This window comes from Ornithorhynchus anatinus, chromosome 5 (genome assembly GCF_004115215.2).
Source record: "Ornithorhynchus anatinus isolate Pmale09 chromosome 5, mOrnAna1.pri.v4, whole genome shotgun sequence".
Classification (NCBI taxonomy): Eukaryota; Metazoa; Chordata; class Mammalia; order Monotremata; family Ornithorhynchidae; genus Ornithorhynchus; species Ornithorhynchus anatinus.
In genome coordinates, this window is record NC_041732.1 from 27,445,102 (window position 1) to 27,471,705 (window position 26,604).

At 41.2% G+C, this 26,604-nt stretch overlaps 1 long non-coding RNA gene across 2 annotated transcripts in view; it reads left to right on the plus strand.

Moving 5' to 3' along the window:
* LOC120638400 overlaps window positions 1-26,604 on the plus strand; it is a 171,947-nt gene that overhangs the window by 107,105 nt on the left and 38,238 nt on the right. For both annotated transcript variants that reach the window (XR_005660051.1, XR_005660050.1), the window contains exon 3: window positions 6,949-6,987. This is a non-coding gene — a long non-coding RNA (uncharacterized LOC120638400). The remainder of the gene's footprint in view (window positions 1-6,948; window positions 6,988-26,604) is intronic.

The window sequence follows — 26,604 nt, forward strand, 5'->3', positions numbered from 1 at the left end:
GGGCTTAGGGAAGGCTTCTTGGAGGACATGCTTCAATAAGCTTTTGAAGTGGGGGAGAGCAATTATCTGACTGAGATTAGGAGGAGGGCATTCCAGGCCAGAGGTGAGAGATTAGCAGTGAGACATATAAGATAAAGATTTAGTGAGAAGATTAGCATTAGAGAAACAAAGTGTTTGGGCTGGTTTGTAGTAGGAGAGTAGCAAGGTGAAGTAGGAGGCGGCAACGTGATTAAGTATTTTAAAGCTAATGGTGAGGAGTCTTTTTTTTTTTTATCTGGAGGTGGATGGGCAATGAATGCAGTTTATTGAGGAGTGGGGAAACATGGTCTGAACGTTTTTGAAGAAAAATGATTCAAGCAGTAGAATGGAGTATAGGCTGAAAAGGGGAGAGACAGGAGGCAGGGAGGTCAGCAAGGAGGCTGATACAATAAGCAGGAAACGATAATCAAGACGGGTTAGGATAAATGCTTGCATTAATGTGGTAGCAGTTTGGACGGAGAGGAAGGGGCAGATTTGGGCGATGTTGATGTTTGTTGATTTGATGTTGACTTTGGCGATTCAGGCACAAAGGAAGCGGAGCAGATGGCTGAGGAAGGGAAGGGTAAATTAGGGGGTCAGAGACTGGCAACAAGGATGCTTTGTACCAGCCAGCCTGGGCGACAGCTCTGGTCATTTTACTCAGCCCTTGTTATATCTAAATGAATGGGAAGGAGGCAGCAGTTGCCAGAGCCACTGCAGTTCTGAGTTGGAAAGACTCCAGTGGTCAGAGTGAGAGGGGGCCCCGAGCATGTAGCTCTGCATTCCTGTGCCATCCCTGACTTCTCTTCCACCCTTCACACCTCAGTGAACAACCCAATAGCCCATCAAAGGGCAGGGACTGTCTCTATCTGTTAGTGATTTGTACATTCCAAGTGCTTAGTCTAGTGCTCTGCACATAGTAAGCGCTCAATAAATACTATTGAATGAATGAATGAATAATGATGATAATTATTGTGGTATTGGTTAAGCACTTACTATGTGCCAGGTACTGTACTAAGCGCTGGGGTGGATACAAGCAAATCAGGCTGTACACAGTCCCTGTTCACTATGGGGTTCACAGTCTCAAGCCCCATTTTACAAATGAGCAAACTGAGCCCCAGAAAAGTGAAGTGACTAGTCCAAGGTCATACAGCAGACAAGTGAAAGAGCTGGAATTATCTCATGTCCTTCTGGCTCCCAGGCCTGTGTTCTATGCCATGCTACTGAGTAGTCACCGCCAGCTAGCTATCCCTTGACATGTCTATGCTCTGTTGCACCAGAACCCCTGTCAAGGAGTCAGTTGTTCATCCTGTACTGTGTATGGGACTGTGGACATCCCAGAGCCTGAGGCTGGGAGAAAGTCTCCTATAGGAAGAATGGATGGTGGACACTTAGCAACCCTATTATTTTAATGGCATTTGTTAAGCACTTACTGTGTTCCAGGCACTCTACTAATTGCTACAGTGGATGCAAGCTAATCAGATTGGACACAACCCATGTCCCACATGGGGCTTACAGTTTTAATTCTCATTTTATAGATTAAATAAGTGAGGCTCAGAGAAGTTAAGTAATTTTCTCAAGGTTGCACAGCAGACAGGTGGCAGAGTTACGATTAGAACCAAATCATCAATCATATTTATTGAGTGTGTGCCATGTGCAGAGCACTATACTAAGAGCTTGGGAAAGTACAGTGTAGCAGTTGGTAGAAATGTTCCCTGTCCACGATAAGTTTGCAGTCTACAGATGAGTTACATCTTAGAGGTCCTTCTGACTCTTAGGCCCATACTCTTTCCATTAGACCACACTGCTCTCTCTTGTAGTTCCTGTGGTGGGGAAGGATATTATTTTGGGCAGAGCCCTGATCTAAGGGCTTGTCAGAGTAGAATAGAGACAATAGACTTGATCCTTGCCCTTAAAGACCTTACAATCTACCTTGGGAGACAGTCACCAAAATAAATTATAGGATATGGAAACAATAGAGTATGGAGTTATGTATTTAGGTGCTATGAACAGAACCAAGTGCTTAGATGATGCAAAAAATGCTACTAAACAGTAGCGGGGGAGAACAGGATGGGAAGATTCCTCAGGAAAGATCTGGAGAAGTGAATTCAGAAGGACACCCTTTCTGTATTACTTGGAAATATGGGTAGTGAAAGGTTATTAGCATATACTTATGCTCTACTCTTTTCCCTATCTTCAATTTATTTTGACTTCTGATTCCCAGGCCTGTGCTCTATCCAGTATGCCATGCTACTTTTATCTCCAAGTTGCATGTTTCATGGGGTGATTTGGGAACCTGGGATAACATATATCACATCATTCCAGCTGTATCCCCAGGTTTTATATATATTTGGAGTGGTTGTAACTTTGGTAATTCTAATAATAATAATATTAGGCACTTACTATGTGGCAAACACTCTCCAAAATACTGTGGTGGATATGAGATGATTAGATTGGACACAGTCCCTGTCCCATATGGGGCGCAAGAAGACTACATCCCAGTTGCTGGGGGTTAAGAAGAGAGTGTTACAAAAAGAGGTGTAAAGGAAGTAGAAGTAGTAAGTAATACATTCTCCTCAGTAAGTTTTGACAGGAGCAGGCTAAGCAGATAGCTTAGAAGATGTCTTTTCCTTACCTGGAAGAGACCTGATTTGTTTTAAGGTCCAAGGAAAAAGCCAAAAGAGTGTGTGGTTGAACATGGAAGCAAAAGGAAAGAGAAGAGAAGGGTGGGAGCATGCTTGTTTCAGAAGTAGAGATGTTAATTTTAAGAGTAAGCACGAAACTTACCTTTGCAATTGTTGGATATGAAGCGGGAGGGAGTTCTGGGCTAGAAGGAGGATGTGGGAAAGGGTTCGACAGCAAGATACATGAGATTGTGGTACAGTGATAGGTTGGTGTGAGAGGAGCAAAGTGAGAGAGCTGGGATGTAGTAGGAAATCAGCAAGATCAGATAGGAGGAGGCAAGATAACTGAGTACTTTAAAGGCAATGGTGAGGAATTTGATGTAGAATTGGATGGGCTGCCACTGGCGGTTCCTGAAGCATGGGGAAACATGGACTGAACCCTTTTTAAAATTTTTATTTTTAGAAAAATGATCTGAGTGGCAGAATGAAGTGAGGACTACTGTTGCAGTAGTCAAAGCGGGATATAAGTGCTTGGAATACTGTAATACTTAAGGTGAAGAGGAAAGGGCAGATTTTAGTAATGTGAAGGTTGAACTGAGAGGACTTGGTGACAGATTGAATATGTGGCTTTAACAATATTAAAGTTATGGGCTTGTGAGATGAGAACAGTGGTGTTTCTACTGGGATGGGGAAGTCAGAGGGGAGGACAGGGTTTTGGGTGGGCAAGATGAAGATTTCTGTTTTGGACATGGACCCATGGTTAACATTCTCAGCCTCAGTTTTTCCATGGCTGCTTCCTCTCAGCCATGGGCCTCTGGTGCAGGGAGAAGGGAGAAAAGGACATTTTCTCTCTGCAAATGAGCACAACCATTTCTTCTAATATTGCATCTCGCTCTATCCGGACAGATGCATATTGTCAGAAGAATATTCCATAATTCTTCACCAGCATTCTTTGTAGAACACATGGTTAAAAAAAAAATGTGTGAAGGGAGACCTGACTGAACCTCGAAAGAGTCTTCAAAGTGGATAATGTCTCTGCCCCTAACTTCCTCACTGTGCCTCGTTCTCGCCTGTCCTGCCATCAACCCCTGGCCCTTGTCCTAATGCTGTCCTGGAATGCCCTCCCTTCCTCACATCCACCAAACTAACTCTCTTCCCCTCTTCAAAGCCCTCCTGAGAGCTCACCTCCTCCAGGAGGCCTTCACAGACTGAGCACTCCCTTTCCCTCTGCCCATACTCCCTCCCTCTGCTCTACCCCCTTCCCCTCCCCAGCGCACTTGTGTATATTTGTATATATTATTTATTACTCTATTTTATTAATGATGTATATATATCTGTGATTCTATTTATCTATTTTGACCGTACTGATGCCTGACTACTTGTTTTGTTTTGCTCTCTGTCTCTCCCCCCTACTTATAGACTGTGAGCTTGTTGTTGGGCAGGGATTGTCTCTAACTGTTGCCGAATTGTACATTCCAAGCGCTTAGTTCAGTGCTCTGCACACAGTAAGTGCTCAGTAAATATGATTGAATGAATTAAATGAATAATGTGTTTGATGTTATATTGTACTCTCCCAACTGCTTAGTACAGTGCTTTGCAAACAGTAAGCACTCAGTAAATATGATTAATAATAATACTAATTCTTTGCAAGTATGTAACAGTTTTCCTCCTTACATTTATTCCCCTCATAGATAATGTATTGAGGCTAATAGTGTGGGAATATAATTTGGTTAGGGTGTTTATAGTCTAAGATTGATTATAGGCATAAAATAGTAAGAATGTCTATCCTCAAGAGCAAGAAGGAATTACTGTATGATTTTTCTGTCTTCTAACACCAACATACTCACTGTACCTTGGTCTCTTCAGTCTTTTTGACGACTTGTTGCCCATGTCCATTCTCTGGCCTAGAACTCCCTCTCTATTCATAGTAAAAAAAAACAACAAAAAAAAACAAACAAAACCTCTCTCCATCTTCAAAGCCTTACTAAAATCATGCTTCCTCTAAGAGGAGGGAAGCCTAGGGAAGCAGCATGGTCTGGTTGACAAAACATGGGCCTAGGAATCCGAAGGATCTGACTTATAATCCTGCCTCCACCACTTGTCTGCTATGTGATCTTGGGAAGTCACTTAACTTCTCTGTGCCTAAATGACTTCATCTGTACAATGGGGATTAATACTGTGAGTTCCATGGGGGATCTGGGCTCTTTTCAACCTGAATAACTTGTATCTACCCAGTTTTGTACTCTCCCAAGTGCTTAGTGCAGTGCTCTTCACATAATAAGGATTCAATAAATACCATAGTAAGGGCTTAAAAAATAGCATTAAAAAAAGTTTTCCCTAATCCTTCATATCTCCTATTTGCCCTCCCTTTTGCATCCCTATGCATTTGGACCCATACCCCATAAACCCTTGCTATTCACCCAATCCTCAGCCCCACAACACTTATGTACACATATGTACATATCCTTGCACTCTCCCATTCCCTTATCAGTAGTTTATTTTAATGTTTGTCCCTTTCTCTAGGCTGTAAAGTCCTTTTAGACAGAGACTGTGTCTCCCAACTCTACTGTATATTATCATACTCTCCCAAGTGCTTACTACAGTACTCTCTACACAGTTAGTGCTCATTAAACACCATTGATTGATGTCTGATTTTTGACTGTTTTTGACTTAATTTAATATACAAACTTATATATTTTCAATTTCATTGGACTGAACATTCTTTAGTCATCATAGGATGTGAATGTTTAGTCATTTAGACTGTGAGCCCATCATTGGGCAGGGATTGTCGCTATCTGTTGCCAAATATGTACATTCCAAGTGCTTAGTACAGTGCTCTGCACATAGAAAGAGCTCAATAAATATGATTTAATAAATGTTTACAAACTGCTAAATTATTTAACGAAAGACAGCTATCCCAAAAAAAACCTCATGACAAAATTTATCAAGGCACCCATAAGATGTTTTTCCTCCCCGTCCAATGTCTTACACGTGATATATCTGATTAGAATCTTTACAATAAAAATATGGTATCAGCCTGTTGGGAATGTCTCACTTGTCCTCAGCCTTTTAATTTTTTTAAACTCTGAGTAACAGGTGTGCCTTGCATAGAAACATGCATAACATTTCTCTGAAAAATAGGGGTTGGAATAAGCCCTCCTGTTCATATATTTACAGCCCAGTAACTGGCCACTTATCTAGAGCAAGTTGAAATTGTTACTAGGAAAGTAGCAAAGAATGAGATTACATTTGTTTCCCATCTGTGAACCTCTTCAGGCTGGTTTTGTTTTTTTTATGTTTTTAAGTGGATTGCTTTAGTTATGAGAGAATTCCCTGCAGCTCTTACTTTGCCTAAGGTACAAGCCTCAAGGAGTTTATGGGGTTAAGAAGGTCTAGTAGTAGTGGTAGTATTTACTGAGTACCCACTTGGTACAGTGGTACTGTAGTACATGCTTGAAAGGTACAGAATAATGAAGTGTTACTTCCCCTAACCACAAGGAGTTTACACTCTAATGGGAAGACAAAGATAAAAATAAAATAGTCCTTTTTATAATAATAATAATGTTGGTATTTGTTAAGCACTTACTATGTGCAGAGCACTGTTCTAAGCGCTGGGGTAGATACAGGTAATCAGGTTGTCCCACATGAGGCTCACAGTCTTAATCCCCATTTTACAGATGAGGTAACTGAGGCACAGAGAAGTTAAGTGACTTGCCCAAAGTCACACAGCTGACAGGTGGCAGAGCTGGGATTCGAACCCATGACCTCTGGCTCCCAAGCCTGTGCTCTTTCCACTGAACCATGCTGCTTGATAATCCAGAAATCATAATCATGCATCATAATACCTTCTCCAGTTTGGAAAATGAAGCCTAAGTTTGTACTGGGGAAGGGAGGTCTAGCATAGAACTCCAGCTCTTTCAGAAAGAGTCCTTCAAGTGAACTTTTTTTTTCCTGTGAATAGTGGTGTTAGAGCAGTTTTTTCTAGTTTGTCTCAGGAACTGTCACTTCCTATAGTAGGTCAGTAGAAATTATATTGTTTATGGATGGGATTTAGAAAAAATTGTATTTAGATAACATTTTCATAATGGCATAACTGTAATGACAAAATCATTTTATTCTGAGACAATTCATTGTTTCATAAATTGATTCATTGAGGTATCACAGTTTCTGTTAAAGAGAAATTAAGTAAAAAATTGCTGACTCTCCTAACTGTGGGTTTAAATAGTATGACCATATTCTTGTAATGAAAAATCTGGACAGCAGGGTACCATGCCAATCTTACATGCCTTCCTTCTTCATCTTGAAGGTGGTGAAGATGACAAGTCCTACTAGAAGGCAGTGCAAGGTAAGCTGATTATCTGATATAGTTCCATTTCTGGGACAGATATATCATTCCAAAATTTCCTCCTAAGTTCCTCCTAAATCCAGAAACACAATCCCTGGACATATTGCCCTGTCTCTTTTCTTTCTTCCCCTCATCTTATTCCACTTTACCTCCCCACCCATTCCCCCTGGCTAAAATTGCAATTATCAATCAACTGATCAATTGGTAATATTTATGGAAGGCCTCATATGCCAGCGAGCTATTTGATTTTCATCCATTTTGGCATTTGAAAAGCAACTCCAATAGATATTAAAATCATTACCAATGGGTATCTACTTTCAACAATTCTTTTTAACTTTAGATACTACATTATTTAAAATGGGATTCATGATAAAAAAAAACAATTGCAATTTAAACTTTGAAAATATTGTTGGCCAAATGGCATTTATTATTGAGAGTGAGGCAATGAGGCAGAACATTTTATCTGTTTGCAAAATAAGCTTCATTTTGATGCATTTGGCTTTACGGATTATATTAATTAACTTAATAGCAAGAGTGAAGATTATTTATGATTCATTGAAAAGGACTGGGCCCTTAATTGCTTTCCTGGTATAACAAGGAAGTAGAATTTCAGGGTACCATTGTTTAGAGTTCTCTCATTTTTGATTCAGCCTTTAGGTTGTGGGAAGTATCCTTTAAAGTCAGGTAATTTTAAAAAAGTACTGATAAAGTATAGGGAAGAGTGATTGTCAGTATAAGAATTCAAGAACTTTGGCTAGATGATGCATTTCTCATTTAATTTTTAAAGACACATCTGATAATTTGACTTTTTGGTCTTCTGGGTGACTTTGGGTGAGTCCCTTAACTTCTCTGTGCCTCAGTTTCCTCATCTGCAAACTGGGGATTCAGTACCTGTCCCCCCTCTTACTTAAACTGTGAACCCCCTTCAGGACAAGGACTGCAACAGAACAGATTACCTCGTATTTACCCTAGTGCTTAGAACAGTGCTTGACACATACTGAGTGCTTAGAGAAGCAGCATGGCTCAGTGGAAAGAGCCCGGGCTTGGGAGTCAGAGGTCATGGGTTCGAATCCTGGCTCTGCCACTTGTCAGATGTGTGACTGTGGACAAGTCACTTAACATCTCTGTGCCTCAGTTACCTCATCTGTAAAATGGGGATTAACTGTGAGCCTCACGTGGGGCAACCTGATTACCCTGTATCTACCCCAACACTTAGAACAGTGCTCTGCACATAGTAAGCACTTAACAAATACCAGCATTATTATTATTATTATTACTTAAATATGACAATGGTGATGATTTGACAAGTTCTACCTTCACAACACTGCTAAAATCCATCCCTTCCTCTCCATCCAAACTGCTACTATGCCGATCCTATCTTATCCTATCCTGCTTTGACTACTGCATCTACATCTGCCTTTTGCTGTCCTCCCTGCTTGCTATCTCTCCCCACTCCATTACATACTTCACTCTTTTGCACAGATAATTTTTCTAAAAAATAAAAAAATGAATCCATGTTTCCACACACCTCCACAACCTTCATTGATTCCCCATCGACCTTTGCACCTAAGAGAAACTCCTTACTATCAGCTTTAAAGCTCTCATTCAGCTAGCCCCTTTCTAACTTACTTCATTCATCTCTTACTACAGCCCAGCCTGCACACTTTACTTCCCTAGAGCCAGCTTATTCACTGTGCCCTGATCTTGTTTACCTTGCCACCAACCCCTCTCCCACCTCTTTTCCCAAGCCTAGAACTCTCTCACATCTCCAAGACATCTTCCCCCGTTAAGCCCTCTTTTCCATGTTCTCTCCCCTTTCTGTGTCATCTATGCACTTGAATCTGTGCCCTTTAAGCATTTGATATTTGCCCACCCTCATTGCTGCAACACTATATATAAATTATATGTTGCAAATTATTTTTAAATTAATGTCTGTCTCCTCCTCTAGACTGTAAGCTTGTTATGGGCAGGAAATACTTTGTACAGTGCTCTGCACACAAGCATTCAATAAATACCATTGATGATAAAGTATGTATATTTCAAAAATTAAGCTTAAAGATCACAGTGGCTTTCACCTTCGTTTGCAAATAGCATTCCTTAATTGTATCACAAATCCCTGCAACCTTGGCCCCTGGTACTTTCTTCAGAAATTAATTTTAAAATTATTATTTCCTGTTCATTTGGGTATTCCTCATCTGGTTGAGTCCTGAATTTCCATGGGCAAGATGTACAGTAACTTGATTGTAAATAAGTCCACTTCACTCAGGTGCTATGTCAACCACAGTGGATTTTCTACAGGGCAACCTGATCACTTTGCCCCACAGAATGAATGAGCCAATATTATGTGGTATCTAAGAATAAATAAATTGTCACATCATGTAGCTGTCTTGTATATTTTGATGCTATTTTAATAATTTAAGCTAGTTACTTTTCACAACATAGAAATGAAGTGGTAATAGACATTTGGGTTTTCTTATACCCCAGAGATTTAACTTTAAGTAATCAATACTTTTCATACTATGAGGCAGTTATGAAGTGGACTAAAAGTAAGTAAAATCAGTGAACTAATCAACATATCATAACAAACAGATATTCTTCAGACCATAATTATTATAGATTCACAAAAGGATGTTGCTGATATATTTTTCTCCTTAATGCATCTGAAATTGTATTTGAGGCAATGTAGTTTGTGTGAGTGCATGTGTAATGTCTGTTTGATAAGTGTCTTCTCACACCCTGAGGTCTTTCATAGGCAATTTGCATTCTACAATGAGAGAAATCAGCTGGAGAAGGCTTATTGTTTTATATAGTAGAGAGGAGTGTGAAAATATTCCAGGACTACAGATGGTATTGCTCGTTAGCCCTGAACATATACATGTGGAAGTATTGTTTTATCTTAACAAATACAACCACCAAAAAAAAATCTATTTTTAGAGGTGAAATCACAGTTTGGTTAGATTTCAGTAATTAATAGAAGTTCTTAAAAGACAGAACAGTAAGGTAAACTATCTCTTTGAATTTGGTGTGTTGAGCAGTTTAATAAGTCTCTTTTTCTTTGTCTTAAAACAGTGAGAAGCAATAGATTTATGCGATAAGGTTTTCGAGAGGACTAAAATGTAAAGTGAGAATGATGAACTCATACTAAGCCTATGTGAACTGCCTCTTTCTTTGAAATTTGGATGTACTCAAAGATAAACACAGGTGATTGAAGAAGCCAAAATTGTTATTCTGAAGGCTGTAGACACATTCACACAGGCACTGTACTGACAAGAAGATCTCAACAGAGAACTTTAAGATACACTAAATGTTTTTGAGTCTCTGTATGATCCTGTTACTATTTGTTCATTTTCAGTTCTAAAGAAATCCTTGTATGGAAAAAGTTGAGAAGGTACTTCATAATATTTTAGTTTGTGTAGTGCTTTTAGTCCCACAGTGCTAGTGCTCTCACTTTACTTACCATATTTTTGACCTCACAACTACCCTGTGAGACAGGTAAGGAGGTAGGTAATAATATTCCCGTTTTGCAGATGAGGAAACTGAGGTACAGATATACTAAGTGATTTGCCCAGTGTCACCTTGCAGACTGATGGTAGTATTTGGACTTGAACCCGGGTTCTCCACTTCCATACTGGTGCTCTCTTAACTACATCCCATTGCTGCCACTCCTTGCTGGAAAAGGTTCAGAATCTGAAACATGGGGATAAATTGATCTTCACCTTTTAAAAATTAAATATTGGGCTGTAATCAAGCAATCAATTATATTTATTGGGCACTTTCTGAATGAAGAGCACTGTGCTAAATGCTTGGGAGAATACAGCCCCACGTGGGGCAATCTGATTATCCTGAATCTACCCCAGAGCTTAGAACAGTGCTCTGCACATAATAAGCACTTAACAAATACCATTATTATTATTACAGTACAATAGATTAGATGAACACGATCCCTGCCCTCCAGAACCTTATGATTTAGTGGATTTTGTGGTATAAGCATAAGACATATTGATATCAACATTTGAGAATTAGTTCATAATTTAAATTTTACCAATCTTCCCCTCACAGTGATATTACTTTTTATTTTATCTGGGAGAGAGAATCTGAAATAGGTAACTGTACAGTTTTACAATTTGCTTGTTAAATAATGTCTTTTATTTTCTTTTTTTCTGTTAGGTAGAATTTACTTGTGTTGGAAAGCAGTGCCCCCGTCACCTTTTTTCTTGGAGGGTTTTGGTGAACATTTTGAGCTGGATCTTAAAAATATATATATATATATATATATATATATATATATATATATATATATAAAAGAGCCCTGAACTCCTTAACTGCTCAGTAGTGGTTGCCGTGCAAAGTGACTTTGGGTAGTTGAAAACAAATACCGTGGTGTTGCCAAATGTTAAATTAAATGTATAAAACTCACCTGGCAGCCGTGAGATGACTGGCAATCAAATCACAACTGGGCTCCCCTCCAGCCTTTCCACCCTCCCGAGTATTATCTTCCCTATAAAATGGCTTGAAATCATAAGGTACACACTTCCTACGCCAGATGAGGTTTTCTTTTCTCCCTCCTCAGTGGAAAAAAATTATGAATTTGAGATGTAAAAGAACTGATTCATTTGCATAAACTAATCCTAAAGAAATTGAGAAAATAACTATACCCTGTTTTTCTGAAGTCCATTTTGTACCTGTAGGAGAAAATTTTATTCCTGGAGTTGGAACTCTTGACATTTGGATCATAAGAAGCCTAGGATTCTTTCTTTTATTTGTTGACAATATCAATCATACTCTTTTTTTTTTCTCCTTTTTTGACTCAATGGTAATCCAACTTCATGGCATCATGACTAAAATTGAAGCAAAAATCAGGAACATTTCCAAAGACCATCAAACTTCAGTGAGGTTTGCATTTTTTCAGACATTTTTGCCAGTTAGCTCCTGGATGTAAGGGCTCAAAGCATTCCTGGAAAGTAAGTAAGCGGTCTGTGTAAAATAGTGGCAAAGTCTGCAGTGTTCCACCTCATGAAGCGGATTTTAGAGTGCAGCCAACATTTCCAGATATAAGTACTATAAACATTTACTTTTGAAATTGTCAATTGGCTACGAGATTGTACTTACATCCAGTCATGGTCTTTTGTTCTCCAAGACAAAGATGAAGAACCGATAAAGGCACAAAGAAGTGAGAAGATTATTCATTCAATCATATTTATTGAGCACTTACTATGTGCAAAGCACTGTACTAAGCGCTTAGCCCTAGGTGTTTGTATGTGGAGACTGAAATGGGAGTCTCACTGGAATATGGAATCTGCCATTTGCTGCCCCTAAAGGGCCCCAAATTCCTAGCCACCCACAAACTATATAACTCCATTGGGCCACACAAGTAGGGTACACACGCAGGATCTGCTTGTACTTAGCTACAGGGCTTTCCTGCCCAGCCCCATGTCTGGTTAAGAAAATGGGTAGCAAAGCCAGAGCAAGACTGAACCCCGCACTCTTCTAATGACCCCTCTGCTCAGTAAAAGACTCCCAAATGAGGGACTCCCCGACCTATCTGGGCCGAGGACTCTTCTTGCCTAATAAAAGCCCCATGTGTTAAGTGATTGATTGCTCCCCCTGACTGCATCAAGCCACCACATTTTGGGATTGCAGTGCTGCTTGTTTTGAGCTATTGAATTCATTTAATCAAATTTGAGTGCTTATTGTGTGCAAAGCACTGTAATAAGTGCTTGGATATGGAAATAGAAACAATCTTCTCTTAACCAGTTTTAGATGGGACTTTTTTTAATAAGAATGATGACGTTCTTATATCTCTGTTCATGAGGCAATCAATGGTACTTATTTAATGCTTACTATGTGTAGAGCACTGTACTAAGCACTTGGGAGAGTACAATAGAACAGAATTAGCAGACATATTTCCTGCCCATAATGATCTTACAGTATAGAGGAAGTCTTGCAGTCCAGAGGAAAGTGGAGGAAGGAGAAAAAAGAAAATCCATGATGGAGGAGAAAATCCCAATGGCTGCTCAAGAATAAACTGTATTCTTGGGTTAAGAGAAGCTAGTGGAGGGAGGAGGGTAACTGAGGCAGTTTTTGAAGGCCATGCTTCCACCACCCAACAATTGACCACTGTGACTAATGTTGTTATAAAATTGAATCCTTCATTCCCTGCCTTCCCTCATGGCTCCAATCTTGTACACACAATTGGATTAGGAAGACAGCAATTCTCTGTTTCCTATTTTGTAGAATAAGGTCCCACCTGTATCTGTACAAATATTATTTCATCATCATATATGTTTGTGTTCTAGTGTGACATGATATATTCTGGAATTTTTTCAACTCATGTTCTTGAAAGAAAGCAGGGGACTATAAACCTAACCCATAATTCTGGAAAGTGGAATTTTAGAAGTACCAACAGGGATGAAAGCAATCCATTAATGAATTACTATGTATGTTATATAAGAATTGTGGTATTTATTAAGCACTTACAGGGGTGTCAAGCACTGGGACAAATGCAAAACAAACAATTTGGATGTAGTGTTCCCATACATGCCTCTTCCACATCTGCAATAAAGGTGCAATTTCGATATTTACATATTTGGTTGGCTTAAACATTTGTCCGGGTGATGGTCAGTTCTATCAATTCCAAGATGAAGGGGTTGAATTATAACTAAATAGGATGCTGCTTCCCCCTCCTAGGCTTAAGATGCCATCTGATGTTACACAGCTATGATAGAGGCAGCTAGGGCATGTTTCTCAGGGTTTGACAAGAGGAGCAGCAGGTGCTTTCCTCTTTTCTCCACAACTGTCAATTTTGTGATGGAAACCACATACACATCGATCCCCTTCACCCATACAGCCATTCCATCTCCTCTCTGTCTCCTCTTGGGGTGATGGCAATCACTCTCTCCTACCTTTCTTCTCCAAACTCCTCTTGCGAGTCATCTATACTCATTGCCTCGAATTCCTCTCCTCCAACTCTCTCCTGGGCCCCCTCCAATCTGGCTTCAGCCCCCTTCACTCCCCTGAAACCGCCCTCTCAAAAGTCACCAATGACCTCCTTGCCAAATCCAATGGCTCCTACTCCATCATAACCCTCCTCGACCTCTCAGCTGCCTTTGACACTGTGGACATTCCCCTTCTCCTCAATACATTATTCAACCTTGGCTTCACTGACTCTGTCCTCTCCTGGTTCTCCTCAACTCTCTGGCTGCTCATTCTCAATCTCCTTCATGGGCTCCTCCTCCCCCTCCCATCCCCTAACTATAGGGGTTCCACAAGGGTCAGTTCTTGGCCCTGTTCTGTTCTCCATCTATTTTTACTCCTTTGAAGAACTCATTTGCTCCCACAACTTCAACTCTAGTCTCTTTGAGAATGACACCCAAATCTATATCTCCTCCTCCCTTGTTCTCCCTCTCTCCTGGCTTGCATCTCCTCCTGCCTTCAGAAAATCTCTACTTGGATGTCTTCTGGCTATCTCAAACTCAATATGTCCAAGACAGAGCTCCTTATCTGTGCTCTCCCAAACTTTCTTGTCACTGTAGTCAGCACAACCATCCTTCCCATCTCACAAGCCTGCAACCTTGGTGTCATTCATTGGTGTCACTCTGCTCCTATATTCACTTCACATATCCAATCAGTCACCAAATCCTGCTGGTCTCACATCCACCTTCTCACATTGCCAAGATCTGCCCTTTTCTCTCCATCCAAACCACTACCACGTTAGTACAGTCATTCATCCTATCCCAACTGGATTACTGCATCAGCCTCCTTTCTGACCTTCCAGTCTTATGTCTCTCCCCACTTTAGTCCATACTTCACTCTACTGCCGGATTATTTTACTTCAGAAACATTCAGGGCATGTCACTCCCCTCCTCAAAAATCTCTAGTGGTTGCCTATCCACTTCCATATCAAATAAAAACTCCTCACTGTTGACTTTAAAGCTCTCCATCACCTTGCTTCATCTTACCTCACCTCCCTTCTCTTCTATCTTCCAGCCTGTACACTCCACTCCTCTGGTGCTGATCTTCTCAATGGGCTTTGATCTCACCTGTTTCACTGCTGACTCCTGGCCCACTTCCTACCTCTGGCCTGGAACGACCTCCCTCCACAAATCCACTGAACAATCACTCTTCCCCCCCTTCAGAGCCCTACTGAAGGCACACCTCCTCCAAGAGGCATTCCCAGACTAAGTCCCCTTTTCCTTAGCTCCCTCTCCCTTCCATATCACCTCAACTCTCTCCCTTTGCTCTCTCCCCGACCCCATAGAACTTATGTATATGTTCTTGTCTGTCCGTCTCCCCCGATTAGACTGTAAGCCCGTCAAACGGCAGGGACTGTCTCTATCTGTTGCCGACTTGTTCATCCCAAGCGCTTAGTACAGTGCTCTGCACATAAGTGCTCAATAAATACTATTGAATAAATGAATGAATATATATCTATAATTTTTTCATACTGATGCCTGTTTACTTGTTTTGATGTCTGTCTCCGCCCTGTAGACTGTAAGCCCGTTGTGGTCAGAGATTGTCTTTCTTTACTGTTGAATTGTACTTTCCAAGCATTTAGTACATACAGTGCTCTGCACATGGTAAGGGCTCAATAAATATGATTGAATGAATAAATGAACAAGCTTGTGCATGCATCCACTTCACCCTCACATACTTTGGTTATGGAGGAAACTGCATACTTGTTCTCCCCAGTGGACAATCTGCTCCCTGTGCACCAGTACCTTCCTTCTCTGGAGCTTCACAGGAAGTCCTTCCTCCAATTTCCCCAGAATCACCTGCTCAGAAGATCAGGTGACCTAGTAATTTAAACTTAGATTGCAAGCTCATTCATTCATTCAATAGTATTTATTGAGCGCTTACTATGTGCAGAGCACTGTACTAAGCGCTTGGGATGAACAAGTCGGCAACAGATACAGTCCCTGCCGTTTGACGGGCTTACAGTCTAATCGGGGGAGACGGACAGACGAGAACAATGGCAATAAATAGAGTCAGGGGAAGAACATCTCGTAAAAACAATGGCAACTAAATAGAATCAAGGCAATGTACAATTCATTAACAAAATAAATAGGGTAACAAAAATATATACAGTTGAGCGGACGAGTACAGTGCTGTGGGGATGGGAAGGGAGAGGTGGAAGAGCAGAGGGAAAAGGGGAAAATGAGGGTTTAGCTGCGGAGAGGTAAAGGGGGGATGGCAGAGGGAGAAGAGGAGCTCAGTCTGGGAACGCCTCTTGGAGGAGGTGAGTTTTAAGTAGGGTTTTGAAGAGGGAAAGAGAATCAGTTTGGCAGAGGTGAGGAGGGAGGGCGTTCCAGGACCGCGGGAGGACGTGACCCAGGGGTCGGCGGCGGGATAGGCAAGACCGAGGGACGGTGAGGAGGTGGGCGGCGGAGGAGCGGAGCGTGCGGGGTGGGCGGTAGAAAGAGAGAAGGGAGGAGAGGTAGGAAGGGGCAAGGTGATGGAGAGCCTTGAAGCCTAGAGTGAGGAGTTTTTGTTTGGAGCGGAGGTTGATAGGCAACCACTGGAGTTGTTTAAGAAGGGGAGTGACATGCCCAGATCGTTTCTGCAGGAAGATGAGCTGGGCAGCGGAGTGAAGAATAGACTGGCAAGCAAATTGGGTTAGACACAGTCCCTGTCTTATATGGAGTTCACAGACTTTTGACAGATGTGGAACTGAGGCACAGAGAAGTGAAGTGACTTGTCCAAGGTCACATAGCAGGCACATGGTGGAGCTGGGATTAGAACTCATGACCTTCTGACTCCTAGGCCCATGCTCTAACCACTATACCGTGTTGCCCAGAGTTTAGTATAGTGGTCTGCACAGAGTAAGCAGGCACAGAATATCATTGATTAAACTATAAAATGATCAATCAGTAGCTATTATAAAATACTTGTATATCATATTGAAGGATTTTGCCTAATTGATTGTTTCACAATGCAAAATGCCAACCCATCATGGAACTCATTCCATACCAAGTAGATATTTTGTTCCCATTTTGCAGTTGAAGAAACTGAGTACAAAGAGGTTAAGTGTCTTGCCTAATGTTTTACAGTGAGCTGCTGATAGAGCTGTGATGAGAATCCAGGTGTCCCGATTCCCAGGCCCATTCTCTTTCCACTAGACTAAGAGGAAAGACATTGTTTCTTTTATGTATCTAACTTCGTTAAATGCATGACTGCATCATTAACAACATAAGGAGTACGGCTGGGTACCTTCTGTATTCAGAGCATAGCCCAGGGGCTGGAGAAACATAATATTAAAAATAAAAGCTGTGATCCCTCCTTTTAGGAAAGAATGGATTTGAGTTTGTCATGATAAATATATAAATGTAACTGGCAGAGGGATGAAGTAATTGATCCTTTCCAGTTCTGTCAGTTTATGATTTAAAAAATGCTTTGGAATCTACTAGATTCTTTATTATCATTATTATTCTTAATACTTAATATTTCTCAAGTACTAGGTACTGTGTGCCAAAATAATGTATGTCGATGCTGGGGTAGATAGAGTATAATCAGAACAACGATTTTTTTTTCCTCACATTATGTTCACTGTCTAAGAGATATTAGCTCCTGCATTTCCCCAAAATTTGGAGAGGTGATACTGGTGTTCCCAAGAACTGCATATTTTTAATTGATTTATTGTGGTATTTAAGTGCTTACTGTGTGTCAAGTACTGGTCTAAGTTCTGGGATAGATATAAGTTAATCAGGTTGGACATAGTCCATGTCTCACATGGGACTCACAGTCTAAATAGGAGGGAAAACAGGTATTGAACCCCCATTTTAAAGTTGAAGAAACTGAGGCACAGAGAAGTTGTGATTTGCCTAAGGTTACACAGCAGACAAATGGCAGAGCTAGGATTAGAACCCAGTTCCTCTGACTCCCAGGCACATGCTCTTTCCACTAGGCCACACTGCTTTACATCTAGTCAAAAATTATCACTGGAGTGAAAGTACAGCCATATGCCAATTTTCCATAACTTAATAGTATTTATCAAGTGCTTACTGTGTGCAGAGCATTGTACTAAGCATTTGGGAGAGTACAATGCCAAAGCATTCATAGTCATGCTCCCTGCCCACAACCAGCTGGATCCACAGAAAAATATTTAGATCCCATCCAGATCAACAATCTCCACTTCCTCATCCATCAAACAATTCACCAGAGCTAGTATCAAGTAGAAGAAGATGAGCTAGTTTGTTTTAGCTCCTGTTAAATATCTTTGGAAATAAAAAGCTGTTGCCAGATGGAGTCAGAGGAGAAGCAGGCAGTTATCTACCATTATGCATCTTTGGATACCACTGAGCTAAGGGATCTGCATACACACCCCAACACAGATAATGTCAAAGAGTTTATCCAGATGCATTAAACATGGTGTAGACCATGCATGCCAAAATGCTGTCAGTCCATCATCCACATACGGTAGACTAGAGGATTCTGTGCTGCCCTTAGGACAGATGGAAGGCCGGAGGTGAAGTTTGCAGTGGAGGGTCTTTTCTCCCTGTATTGGGAGGTTGGAACTTTGGCTCTGGTACCCAACAGAAGTAATGTGCACTGTTCTTCAAGGTTCTGAAATTCTGGAGCTACTTGGCATGTATTGCACTCAACCAATCAACAAGTGGTATTTATTAAGTACTTATTGTATGCAGAACACTGCTGTAAGCACTTGAGAGAGTACAGAGTTCATAGACGTAAACTGGAGCTTACAGTCTAGACTTCACAGTCCCTGCAAAGGAAATTTAGAAGAGCAGCAGCAGCCTCCATAGCTGGAGTTTTTCTCAGGATAGTGAGGAGCTCTCTTGTTGCTTCTCAATTACAGTTGTTTAAGGGAAAACTCATGGATGTGTGTGTATGTGGAAGAGGAGAGAGGTATAAAAGGGTATGTAGAGAATGGCATATCTCTCTGAATCCCTCTATTTCATTTCTAGTTTTCTCTGTCTCTTTACATACATCTATCCTTGTCTCCCTATATCTCCTTGTACCTTTCTATTTCTTTCTCTTTTTCATTATCCCTTTTTCTCTGTCACTGCCTCGATCTCTTTATCTGTCGCTTTCTGCCAATCAGTTAATGGTATCTACTGAGCACTTGCTGTATGCAGAACACTGTCTTTTTCAACTATCTGCTTGCTTTCTTTTCACTAGTCACTTCCCTGTTTTCTCCCCGCAAATCCTGGACTATTGTGCCTGCCCACAGATTGTTTCTGATTTCATTATTATTCTGAATTCATCCCGGTGCTTAGAACATAGTACACAAAAGTACCATTACTTCAGGAAAGTCACACTCTGAATCTGCAAGAGACTTGCATAATTGTAGTCATCAATTTCATTTCCTTTTGTTCTATTTAACACAATCTAGAATATTACTAGTTGTATAGCAAATTTATAAACAGATTTGCAAAATAATAATGGCATTTGTAAGCATTCACTGTTTGCCAAGTGGTGGGGTAGAGACCACATAAGCAGATCACAGTCTCTGTCATAAGTGTGGCTCACAGTTTAAGGGGCAGGGAGAACAAGTGTCATCCCTGAGCACAGAGAAGTTAAGTGATTTGCACACATTCACACTGCAAGCAAGTGCATAGCCAGGATTAGAACTCAAATCTAATTCTTGCCATTACGCTATATGGGTAAACAATAGCGGTGTGGACTGTCTAATTAATGTTGGTATTTGTTAAGCGCTTACTATGTGCCGAGCACTGTTCTAAGCTCTGGAGTAGACACAGGGAATCAGGTTGTCCCACGTGGGGCTCACAGTCTTAATCCCCATTTTACAGATGAGGTGACTGAGGCACCGGGAAGTTAAGTACTTGCCCAAAGTCACACAGCTGACAAATGGCCGAGCCGGGATTTGAACCCATGACCTCTGACTCCAGAGCCCGTGCTCTTTCCACTGAGCCACGCTGCATTTGTTTAGATTGAGGGCAAACCTAAGTATCATAGCCAATGGAAAGAGCTTGGGCCTGGAAGTCAGAGGATCTGGGCTATAATCCCGGATCTACTGATTGCTTTCTGTGACCTTGGGCAAGTCACTTAACTTCTGCATGCATCAGTTCTCCTGTTTCCCCTCCTATTTAGACTGTGAGTCCCAAGCAGGACAAGGACTGTGTACAACACAATTGGTGTGTACCTATCCCAGCACTTAGAACCATTTTTGACACATAGTAAGTACTTAATAATTAACGCTTAGAACAGTACTTGGCACATATTAAGCGTTTAACAAATACCAACATTATTATTATTTATTATTATTATTATTAATAAGTACTGGAAAAAAGAGTACTCCAATCTGATCATCCTCCTTCCAATTGAAGGGGTCGATTCACAACTCCTTAATGTGCTGTGTCCTCATGTTGGTTCTTGCAGACAGGATCTGATTCATTTGGAACATCTGCCAGTCTGATGACACACAGATTGGGATAACAGTCTGTGAACCCCCTGAGGCACACCGATGTGTCTTACTTGGCTATTTTGTAACTACCTTAGCATTTCATGCAGTGCTTGGCATAATAAGTGCTTAAAAAATACCATCATTATTGTTATCAAATAAAAATACAATTATAAATTTATTTCCGATTTTGAGATTCCAATAGTTGGTGTCCCTTTTTAAAATGTAGTTTTATTAACTTAAAGTGCACATGTACTTCCTACATATAAAAGTGTGTATATATATTTATAAAGATATGTAAGCTCTTTGTGGGCAGGGAACATACATACCAACTCTGTCATACTGCACTCTCCCAAGTGTTTGTACAGTGTTCTGCACCCTTAACATTCAATAAATTCAATTGATTGACTGATGTACACAAAAATACATATCTGTCCATACTTTACTGGCAGAAGTCATTACCTAGGTTTATTCTTTTGATCTCATGATCTTTTCTGGAAATCTTAAAAATCTACATATCTATTCAGTCTGCAATTTCTGCACTTTTATGTTGTCTGATGATTCTGTTATGATCAATATTTCATCTCATCAAACTTAAGGACTCCTGTTAATTATTACACTGAAATATTGAGGTCTGAAGTTAAACTGTTCTCTAAATGTTTATGAGCTTACTTTCTGAATATACAGATTTTGGAAAACCTTAAGATTTCCTAAAACCTTTAGTAGAAAGTTTAGCTTAAATATTATTTATTCCACCACGGTTAGTTTCCTAGGTTGACCAAATGAAGTAGTTTGGTAAAGCATGAGACGCAGGATAGAGCCAAGGGCCTGGGAGTCAGAAGGACCTGGGTTCTAATTCCGCCTCTTCTGTCTGTGTGACCTTGGGCAAGTCGCAACTTCTCTGTGCCTCAATTATTTCATCTGTAAAATGGAGATTAGGACTATGAGTTCTATGTGAGAAATGGACAGTGTCCAGCCTGATTAGCCCGTATCTACCCCAGCACTTAGTACAGTGCCTGGCACACAGGAAGTGTTTAACAAATACCATAAAAATTTTTTTGGTCAATCACCTAATTTCATAACTTTTTCTTTAGGAAATATTTCTCAGAAAGCATGTAGAGGTACTTGATTTTTGGTAATATTTAAATGGTATAACTGGAAAAAAATTGTTTCTAACCTAATAACTAAATTTGGGGTCATTTGTATGCCAAACTAAGACAACCAGTTTTAATGATTTTTCTATTTTCTGATTTTTAAGTTACTTGAAAATTACAGACAACCCACTGATTATTAGATAGAAACATTATAATAGATCAAAAACAGAATACCTTTCATATTCTAAAAATCTGATGAGCCAAGACTTTTTCCCTTCTTTCTCCCTCAAACCTGTCATTTTGCTCAGATTAAATGGCCAAATGGAGCCACCCATGAAGAAAACAATATGATTTACTTTCAGCAAAAGTGATTCCTGTTCAGATAACAACAGACTGAAAATAGAGGCTTCCTTACTATCTCTGCAGTGGTAAACAGCCTTTGAATACTTCTTTATTTTCTAAAATGCTCTTCAACTCAGTCTTTGGGTTAAACAGCATCTTCAAAAATCAAGTATCAAATGTTTTCATTCACACTGTGCTATAATAAGGACTGTACAAGGTCGCTTAAACACTGTTTGTCCCTGCCTGCAAAGAGTTTATGATTGCTAATGTAATAAGTGAAAAGTAGAATGAAGAGGTTTAAGTACTTACATAAAAATCATATTTATTCAGTGCATAAGGTTGATTTATCACCATTATTATTATGATCAATAATAATGGCAATGATCTTTGTCAAATGCTTACTAAGAACTAAAGCATTGAGCTAAGTACTGGAGTAAATACAAGATAATTTAATCAGTCAGTATCTATCCTGTGGGAATTCAGAAGCTAGGAGGTAGGGAGAGCAGGGTACCTTATACCCATTTTACAGATTAATCTACAAAGACTAGTGGCAGAGCTGGGACTAGAAAATAAATATCCAGATTCCTAATCCCATCGTTGATTTTTCATCAAATCATGCTATCTTCTCACAGTCAACAGAAAGTGAAATGATCCATTAAGTGAAGCTTCTCTTCATCACTGACCTATTCTTGACCCAGTGACTGCTCCTCCTAAATATCACTGAAATCTGGCATCCCCCAGATGACTCTGCTATTTCTCCAGAGGGGGCCTCATCTTCTCCCATTCCCTAAAACTCACTGGCTTCCTTTTTGCCCCCCAGTGCCACTTTGACACCATGCCACTTTCCCAATCCCTTTCCTTCCCTTCCTTTGAAGCCCAAATCATCTGCCTTTACCACCTACTCTAGTTATTAGGCACAGTCACCTACTGCTCCCAAGCTCTTCCTCCAACTCCAAACCATTTTGATCCCTTTCTCACATTTCTTCTCTCTTTATTTCTACAATGATCCTTGAGAACTTTAATATTCATTAGGATGTTTCTGATCACCCTTCTTCTGCCCACTTCCTCTCACTCCTTAATTCTAGTGATAGCCTGTTTCATCCCACCTCACCCACTCACCAACTTTGACACAGAATGTGTCTGTTTATAGTTGTATTGAACTTTCCTGAAAGCTTAGTACAGTGCTCTGCATATAGTAAGCTCTCAATAAATATGATTGAATGAATGAATGACTCATGCCCCATCTTATAATTGCTAGTTACTGTACAATCTCTACCCTCCCCGAATCTGAAGTTCCTCTATTAATCAACCGATGGAGTTTATTGAGCACTTTCTGTATACTAAGCACTGGAGGAAGTACAGTAAGGTCTGTTCTCTACTGTAAACTAATGGGCAGGGACTATGTCTGTCATCTCTGTTGTATGGTACTCTTTGTACTGATCCAAGCACATAGCAAGCAAATGGCATTAGAACCCAGGACCTTCTGGCTCCCAGGCCCTTGTTCTATTCACTGGGCCATGTTGCTTCTCTGCTTCAGTCTTTTCTTCATTCTATCTGCCCGGATCATTTTACAGTCAATAAATTAAACTTACTGAGTACCTAGTGTCTGCAGAGCACTATATTAAGCACTTGGGAGAGCTCAATGCAACAGTTAGCAAACACATTGCCTGCCCATTATTATGATAAGCTAAAAAGGGGAAACAGACATTGATATAATATTAATATATGAATAAATAATTCATAGCTTAAAATTTAAAGATATGTAAGTGCTATGGGAGTGGGGGTGGGGCAAATATCAAATTACAAGTCACAAAACCAAATGCATAGATAATGCAGAAGGTAAAGTGAACAGGGGAAAAGAGGGCTTAATCAGGGAAGGCCTCTTGGAGGAGATGTGACCTAATTATGCTTTGAAGGTAGAGAGAATGTAGGTTTGGCTTATATGGAAGGGGAGAGAGTTCCAAGCTATGGGGATAATATGGGAAAGGAGTGGGCAGGGATATACACAAAATGGAGGCAGAGTAAGCAAGCTGGTGCTAGAGGTGTGGAATGTGCTGGTTGGGCTACAGTAAGAGATCAGTGAGGTTAGATAGGATGGGGTGAGCTGATTGAGTGGTTTAATACCAATGGTAAGGAGTTTCTGTTAGATGCAGAGATGGTTGGGCAGGCACTGGAGGTTCTTGAGGAGTGGAGAGACATAGGCTGAACTTTTTTTGAAAAATGATCCTTGCAACAAAATATTGACCCGAGTGTGGAGAAACAGAAGGTTGAGCGGTCAGGTAGGAGGCAGAAGCAATAGTTCAGGCAGGACGGGATAGGTGCTTGGATCAGCATAGTAGCAATTTGGATGGAAAGGAAAGGGCAGGTTTTAGCAATATTGGGAAGGTAGAACCAACAGAATTTGGTATCAGATTGAATATATAGGGGGAATGAGAAAGATGAGTAGAGGAAAACACCAAGATTACAGGCTTGTGAAATAGGGAAGATAATGGAGATGTCTTCAGTGATGGAAAAGATGGAGAACAGGGTTTGGATGGGAAGATAAGGAGTTCCATTTTGAACAGATTTAGTTTGAGTTGTCAGTGGGACATCTGGGTAGAGATGTCCTGAAGGCAGGAGGAAATGCGAGATTGCAGGTAAAGATAAGGGTCAGTTCTTGGCCCTCTTCTGTTCTCCATTTACACTCACTCCCTTGGTGAACTCATTCGCTCTCACGGTTTTGACTACCATCTCTACGCAGATGACACGCAGATCTACATCTCCGCCCCTGTCCTCTCCCCCTCCCTTCAGGCTCGCATCTCCTCCTGCCTCCGGGACGTCTCCACCTGGATGTCGGCCCGCCACCTAAAACTCAACATGAGCAAGACTGAGCTCCTCATCTTCCCTCCCAAACCCGGTCCTCTCCCAGACTTCTCTATCACCGTTGATGGCACGACCATCCTTCCCGTCTCTCGGGCCCGCAATCTCGGTGTCATCCTTGACTCGTCTCTCTCGTTCACCCCACATATCCTATCCGTTACCAAGACCTGCCGGTTTCACCTCTACAATATCGCCAAGATCAGCCCTTTCCTCTCCACCCAAATGGCTACCTTACTGTTATGGGCTCTCGTTATATCCCGGCTAGACTACTGTGTCAGCCTTTTCTCTGACCTCCCTTCCTCCTCTCTCGCCCCGCTCCAGTCTATTCTTCACTCCGCTGCCCGGCTCATCTTCCTGCAGAAACGATCTGGGCATGACACTCCCCTTCTTAAACAACTCCAGTGGTTGCCTATCAACCTCCGCTCCAAACAAAAACTCCTCACTCTAGGCTTCAAGGCTCTCCATCACCTTGCCCCTTCCTACCTCTCCTCCCTTCTCTCTTTCTACCGCCCACCCCGCACGCTCCGCTCCTCCGCCGCCCACCTCCTCACCGTCCCTCGGTCTCGCCTATCCCGCCGTCGATCCCTGGGTCACGTCCTCCCGCGGTCCTGGAACGCCCTCCCTCCTCACCTCCGCCAAACTGATTCTCTTTCCCTCTTTAAAACCCTACTTAAAACTCACCTCCTCCAAGAGGCATTCCCAGACTGAGCTCCTCTTCTCCCTCTACTCCCTCTGCCATCCCCCCTTTACCTCTCCGCAGCTAAACCCTCATTTTCCCCTTTTCCCTCTGCTCCTCCACCTCTCCCTTCCCATCCCCACAGCACTGTACTCGTCCGCTCAACTGTATATATTTTCGTTACCCTATTTATTTTGTTAATGAATTGTACATCGCCTCGATTCTATTTAGTTGCCATTGTTTTTACGAGATGTTCTTCCCCTCGACTCTGTTTATTGCCATTGTTCTTGTCTGTCCGTCTCCCCCGATTAGACTGTAAGCCCGTCAAATGGCAGGGAATGTCTCTATCTGTTGCCGACTTGTTCATCCCAAGCGCTTAGTACAGTGCTCTGCACATAGTAAGAGCTCAATAAATACTATTGAATGAATGAATGAATGAATGAATGAATGAATGAAAGGTAAAGATAGAGGTTGGGGCTGGAAATGTAGAGTTGAAGGCATGGGAGTGAGTTAATTCTCCAAGGGACTGGGTGTAGAGGGAGACTATCAGATAGTGGGAGGCAGAGGAGGAGCCAGCAAAAAAGACTGAGAAGGAGCAGTCAGAGAGATAGGAGGAGAACTGAAAGAGGACAGTCACTTAATCCAAGGTTGGATAAATTTTCAAGGAGATGGGAGTGGTCTCCAGTGTCAAAGGCAGCTGAGGAGTCGAGGAGGATTAAGATAGAGCAGAGACCAAAAGATGTCCATTCATCCCTGTACCAAAGAGACACTCCTTACCACTGGCTTTAAAGCTTTCAGTCAACCCTCTCCATCCTACCAAATATTGTTCCTCTTACACTACAACTGGCCTGCATACTTTGCCCCACAACACTATCCTCCTCACTATATCTCTATCTCACCTAGCTTGTTACCGACCTCTTGCTAAGAACCTCACTTCTCCCTAGAACTCCCTCCCCCTTCATATGGGACAGGACACCACTATCCTCATTTTCAAAGCCCTTCTAAAATCTCATCACCCCCAAGCAGCCTTCCCTGACTAACCTCTCATCTCCCCACCCTAATCACCTTCCCTTCTGAGTCACTTATGCACTTGGATCCTTACCCCCTAAGCACACTGAAACTCACCCCATCCCCACCACACTTATGAAAATATCTTTATACTATATTGCTTCATCTATTTAAATGTCTGTCTCCCCCACTAGATTTTAAGCTCCTTGAGATCAAGAAATGTGACTATCAACTATATTGTATGTTAGGAGATTGCTCTGCAT